The following is a 6,000-nucleotide window of genomic DNA, read 5'->3' on the forward strand; positions in this document are numbered from 1 at the left end:
TCGAGAGGCTCCTCCTGCTCCTCGATGCGGCTGATTCCGCCTGAGATTTGGGGCTTCGATTTTAGCGAGAGAACGCAGCGGGAGTCGAGGTCGTAGAAGCGGATGCGGAGGGCGGCGAAGTTGGATGCCAGCTCCGCGTTGGGGCCGTCGAAGAAGAGGTTCTCTTGGAGGTGAGTGCGGCGGTGGTAGGCAGAGAGAACGGCGGAGAGGCACTCGTGGGCGGCGGAGGATGAGAATAATTCTAATTATTTATTTAATTAGGGAATAATTAGTTTTAAAAGATATTTAAATTATTTATTTAATTCTAATTTTAAAAGAATATTTTGTTAAAATAATTAGGGAATAATTAGTGAATTAAAAATCAGGATTAAAAGAATAATGTGGTCAAAACCGGATTAAATCCGTTGACCGTTAAGTTTTTAACGGAATTTTTGACGGATGACCAAAATGATTAAATTGTCATATTTGTAGGACTAAAAAATCCACAAGATAAAGTTTGGGACCAAAAAGGTAAAATGACCATATGTTTAGGACCAATTTTGGCCTTTACTCTTTATTTTATTATTATTATTATAATATGAAAACTTAAATCATATTGTATTATTTATTTACATTTATTATTATTTATATTATCTTATTACTACTATAAAATGAAAACTTAAATCATACTACTAGGAGTATTCTATTATTTATTTACATTCATTATTATTTAATAGTAATTCATTCATCCCACAAGAACGTGCACTATTTCCTTTTAATCCATCCCCTAAGAATATACATTTTCTAATTTTAGAAAGTTTCCTCTCTCTAATGAGGTGGAATTCATTCTCCACTAATTTTACTTACTTTTTTTCTCCACGGCTCTCTTACTTTTCTAATTATTAAAACTCGTGTAGTCTACAAAGTGCGTACTATTATTTAGAACAGGAGGGAATAGTGATTTAAAATTCATGCTAAATTAATGTCATTGACAAATGGAAAATAATACTCCCTTTATCTCTAAAAATTTGTCACTTATTTCCTTTTTCGTCTGTCCCTAAAAATTTGTCATCTTTCACTTTTATCATTTTTGGTAGTGGACCCTAAATTCCACTAACTCATTCTCACTTATATTTTAACCCACTTTCTATTATATTTCTTAAAATTTGTGGCGGATAAGACGGTGGCAAATTTAAAGAGACTTAATGTTGTAGCTCTAAGCTTGAGCCACTAGAATTATTTCAACAACTATGTAACCCAATTCCTCTACACAAACAAACAAACAAAAACAATCATTTACAATTTACACATTTACAAACGTCACCCAATAAAATAAAAATATAATTAAAAAATGAATCAAGGCGAAGAACCCCAAAGAACTTCCGCAACAATGGTGGCGCATTCCGCTTGCGAAACACACGCTTGGCGCACTCTCTCCAATATGCGCTGCTTCATCGCCCTCTTCTCTCTCTGCCGCAGTCCTTCCCCCACCTCCATCTGCACCGCCAGCCTCGCCACACACCGCGATTCCGAGCTCTGCAGCTCCACCAGCTTCCCAATCACTCCTCCCTCGATCATCGCCTCCACCGCCTCCTTCCTCCCGAAGTAGCCGATCTCCATCACGCACTCCATCGCCGCCGCCCTCACCTCCGCCTCCTCCGCCGACAGATGCGCCACGATCTCCGCGATTCCGCCGCAGATCCTCATCTCATCCACCAGCGGGCTCTTAATCGCCCTGATCAGCGCCGATACAACTTGCAGAGAGCACACCGAGCTCATCGACACTATCGCCTTCACGCTCCCTCCGATTAAAACCGCTGTCACAAACACGTCCTTGTTGAACAGCACCAGCTCCTTCATCGTCACCGCCGCCTTCTCCCGCACCTTAATCGCGAAGCCAGGATTGCAGAGGATCCCCTGCAGCTGCGAGAAAACGCCAGATTTCAACACGAGATCCTGCAGATTCCTGTCGAAGCCGCGCGAGAGCCGCTCCTGCAGCTCTGAAATTCCGTCGAACACCTCATCCTCGTCCTCATCGCTCGATTTCGCGCCCGATCGGGGCAGCGACGATAGGGTTTTGGTCAAATTAGAGACGATTTCGCGGTCGATCAAGGCGTGGAGCTCCGATTCCGCCTCCGCGGCGAGGCGAGAGACCTCGTGCGACCGGAGGCGGCGGGTGACGAAGGAGACGACGCCGCGGCGCGACGGCTTGGAGTCGTGGAGCTCCTGCGCGGCGTCGGCCAGCTGCGAGAGGCGCTGTGAGAGGGAGAAGTGGTTCGGATTCGCCGCCAGGATCGAGCTCGAAGCTTTTCGGAGCTCGATAAGCAGTTTAACGGCGGAGGCGTCGCAATCCGGCGAGTCGAGACTGAGGCAAACGCGGTCAAGTGATTCTAGAATTTTGAGTAGTTGTTGATGATGCGTATCCATTTTTGCCATTACTACTCTCTCTCTTTCTCTGCTCTCCTCCTCCGTTATAGAGAGAGGGAATGGAAACGTGTGCTAATAAGGGATCAAGGAATATACGCATTCAACATCCATCCCATGGTTGATCTTGAACTTGAAGTCTTTCTTCAAATAATTTATATATTGACAATTAAAATAAAAGGAAAAACACACATATTTAATATTTGGACGTTTCTGAAAAGAAATTTCAGTGAAAGGAAGATTTGAGGAATTAGGTGATTGCATTTCATCGCCAAATTGGACAAGTAAAGCCTGTTGGTTGGCTTAATCGTGGCAAAAAATTTCTGGTACTACAAAATGATAACGTTTGTCCCCACTTCTCATTCTTGGCTATGATTCGTAGTATTGATTATCAAAGTTAGTAAAATGCAAAATTGGATGCTAGTTTTATTTATTTATTTCAATTCCAGCCTAAATTTGAAGGTTTTAAACTAGAATTTGAACCGTCTAAACTTTAAATGCCCTCTAATAGAGGTTAATCAAAACACAAATTAGCAATTTAGTTTTATATGGTTATCTCCTAACAGCTTGAATCGGTTTTGCTTTAGTAGATTGATTGTTTATATAATTATACATATTACACATTCATATGGAATAATAACTAATAAGTAAAATTAAATAATAATTCCTATAAAAAAAATACAGATAAATAAGTTTGACTGTTTGAGGATGCTTTATTAAAAAAGTTTCAAGTAGTTGCATTATTGGATAACAAATTAAGGGTCAAGAAAATGAGTTTTACCGAACCAAATATATAAAATTCAATTCTAAGTGAAAATATGCATTTCAAAGTCGATTATGGGAGAAATATTATTTTCTTTTTAAAATGGAAGTCATGCATGCCACATGTGCTTATTATAAGCTTTTTTGTGTTTAAAATAAGAAAAATAATAGATAATGGTGTGTTCGTGACAAGTGGGAGAGAGGCAACATGGGTAAGTTCACTTTAAATAGTAATAGTATCATAGTATGATTTTTTTATAAAAAAATCTGAATTATAAGAAATATACGTAGTAGTTAATGTAACGATAAATTATCCGCTTTGTATCAAAAACACTATGCTTTCATTTTGGGCTCTGGAATGTTGGCTCAACTTGTCAACGCGACGTTTTTTGTCATGATTTTAAAATTAGAAATATAATCTACATTGCGGAGACCAAAAAGGCAAAGAGAACATTTTAGAATTTAATTAGATAAGTATATACATTTCACAGTTCAGACTTTAAAGTGATATTTATCCAAAAAATAATGAAACGATTAAAAATAACCATACAAAAATGTAAGGTTGCGTTCGAAATCGAGAAATAAAAACGGCAAGGTTGTGTTCGAAATTAAGAAATAAAATACGAAAACTGACTTGGTTAGCGTATTTGGTTACATAACATGTGAAGATTATGTCGACTTTATTCTTCTGGGCTTGGGTAATTGTTTCAGCCCATTGGGTTTTAATTGTTGGCCCAATACTTCTGGCCTGCTTTGACCGAGATCTGAGATCAATGGCTGAGATCTAGCCACGTCGCAGCTCACCCGGATCATTGATTGCAGCCGTTGTATCCAGGGTTTCCTGTTGATATGTGTGAGGTATGTGAGAGTTATTCTCATTCCAGTTTTCTCTCTCTCTTTCTCACTCTCTCGACGGCGATCTGTCTTCGACCTTCTCTCTTCTCCGTTCTCCGACGACTCTCCGATGACTTCTTCCGATCAAAACCTCGGTATTATTGAGTGTTGATCAGTGACGGCTTCGGCGGCGGTAACAACTTTGGTTTCCAGCGGTGACGACGGTGAATGGCGACGATCTGTGAGATCCGTGTGTGAGACCTAATTTCAACGGTGAATTGGTGATAGATCCGGTGTTTGAGGAGGCGGTGTGGCTAGATCAGCTGTGTGACTGTGTCTGGGTGTCTGATCTTCGGTGTTCTCCTTGGATCTTGATTCTGGTTGAATAACTCGGTGCTATCGGCGGTGTCTGAGCCGATAGTTTGATTTCTTGAGATATTCTTAGTTTCATTCTTAGATCCGAAAGGATCATTTTGTTGTTTTTACTAACTATTTTACTTAGTGTGCAGGAGCTTCTATTCTAGGGTTTCCAGAGGTGTCTCGGAACAAAGTGACCGAAGCTATGTCTGTAACTTTGTAATAGTTAGAGGCTTCTTGTTGTAATTGAAATATTCCTTTCTTGTATTCAATTACTTGTAAATAAGCCGTTTGGCTGAGGGTCTAGCTTAGCTCTCTTGTAGAAGAACAAAGAGGTCCTGGTAAATAGTGAATCCAACTAGTACTTAGACCCAACAGTGGTATCAGAGCCACGGGATACTAGTTGGCACACCAGGTCGCATAAATAAAAGGAGGTGGGCTTTTGGGATCCTCGTCGAGAGGCGATCCGCTTCGGTAAATTGGCTAAAACTCACAGCTTTTTTTTTTATAGTGCCAAATATAGGCTTGGTATTTTGTTGCTGGTAGATAGCTTGTGGCAAGGCTCTAGGTCCTTCTTGCTCTTACCTGAGGTTGTGACACTTGGTGGAACGACGAGCTTTCTCGGTGCGCAGTTTGTTCAGTAATTGTGTTCATCTAACCCACCTTTAGCTCACATATTAGAAGTCCAGTAGGTTTTTTCTGCTTTCTTCTGTGTTTCTGCTTTTCTTTATCCACTGCCTGAAGCTCTGTGTGGTTTTTCTTGAAAATCTTGAAGCATTAAGTCTGAAATATATTACCACTTTTTTGGATTACCTAACCACTAGGTGTTATAACTGCCAAAATGACCCCCTGCACCCTCTGAAAGTGAGTGTGTGAACTGGGATAGCCTTTGCCAGTGTGTCTGTGACAGCCAGGGATCTTGTGCTTGGGTGATATATCCTCAGGGTGCTTGCTTGTTGTGTTTTTTCCTCTATAATCCTCTTGTGTGCTTGGTGGTGTTTTAAGTGGTTCTCTGTGTGTTAATGTGGAGTCCTAGACTAGTAAATCCTTGCATATCTGCTTTTGGTGGTTTCTGTGCTTTGTTTGCTTTAAAATCCACCCCTTGTGCAAGCAAGGTTGTCTGTTGTGCTATTACCTGCAGCTGTTGTGTTAATTTCCTGGTGTGTGTAAACTCTGTTCTCAAAATGATGACAATTCCTCTGTTCTAGTGCCTTTTAATGGCAAAGGTGATTTTGCTACTTGAAAAAAAAGAGTCAAATTTATTTTGATCCAGCAAAAGGTTTTCAAAATTGTTGATGGCACTTTTCCTGATAATGTTCCTGAGGATAAAAAGGAAGAAATTAATGGGATGGCTAGGTGCACTATCCTGATGAATCTTACTGATTCTGTTATGAGAAAAGTAAATGATCTTGAATCCTCTGCTGAAATATGGAAAAAGCTTGAGTCTCTGTATATTGAAACTTCTATGACCTCCAGAATGTATCTTCTTGAAAAACTTTTCAAATTCAAGCTTGATTTGTCCAAAAATATTGATGACAATGTGGATAGATTTAATAGGCTTGTTCAAGATATTAAGAGGTCTGGTGACAAATATATTGATGAATATACTAATATTGCTTTGATGAATGTTATACCTGCTACCTA

Source organism: Salvia hispanica, chromosome 4 (genome assembly GCF_029641045.1).
Source record: "Salvia hispanica isolate PSC_SH4W2 chromosome 4, Shi_PSC_v1, whole genome shotgun sequence".
Lineage (NCBI taxonomy): Eukaryota > Viridiplantae > Streptophyta > Magnoliopsida > Lamiales > Lamiaceae > Salvia > Salvia hispanica.